The sequence below is a fragment of the Trachurus japonicus genome, chromosome 2, assembly GCF_045865225.1.
Source record: "Trachurus japonicus isolate A0001 chromosome 2, Traja_1.0".
NCBI lineage: Eukaryota > Metazoa > Chordata > Actinopteri > Carangiformes > Carangidae > Trachurus > Trachurus japonicus.
This window is the reverse complement of record NC_140908.1, coordinates 15,729,263-15,730,166: the sequence shown is the minus strand read 5'-3', so window position 1 is coordinate 15,730,166 and position 904 is coordinate 15,729,263.

Here is a 904-nt window from a genome sequence, read left to right as displayed (position 1 = left end):
GTGGTAAATATCGTGATAAATATTAAGTGGCCTTGGCACTGAATGTTGGCATTGGATGTAAGTTCTTCAGACCAGTGGATGGTCTGAAGTCAAAAAACGGGATATCTAGAAACTAACATTCCTCTTGATGTCTTCCTGTGATTGTGATTGTATCGCACCATTACACTCAGAATGGAGATGTGTAACTTTCTACAAACCACAGTTGTTCGTGTGAACCTGGTCACTGAACTGGACCGGGAGAAGAAGGATGCTCCAAACCTCGAAAGGGAATCGAAATTCAGCAAAACCCTCGGAGGCGTCTGGGCCCAGGCTAATCAATCATGACAGCTGTGTGTGCACAACCAGTGGGTTGCCACAGTAACAGACGAGTGGCTCAATAACACAATATCGATTGGGTGTCTTTATTTTATTCCCCTCTCTTGCCTCTCCCTCCCCAAGAGTAACCTGTCTTGTCTTGAAGCGCAACTATATGTGACCTGTTCCATCAAAATGAGTCGGATGTCGCTACGCTCTATTTTTAGATAATCAGCTGATAACGTGGAAAACCCATAGAAAATCCCCCCAAAAATTACCCTAATTTCAAAGCAATGACGTTCAAAAACAATCTCCCAAAGTTTCACAGTCCAGATAATTGAGAAAAGGCACGAAAATGATGATTAAAGTTGACTTGCAACTTAAACCCTCTGAAGATGAGCGTTGCATCGGTGCAAAACATGAAATATCTTCTGAACCGTTCATGACAGAGACGAGCTGTAAACTGCATCTGAATCGTGGGATTCTCCGCTTTCCAACGGTCATTGAATGGTGCATCTATGACGAGAAGGGACAGGTACAGAAACAGATGCTAAACCGAGTAGCATCGACACTAACAGAGCGTAGCATCGATGCTAAACCGAACGTAGCA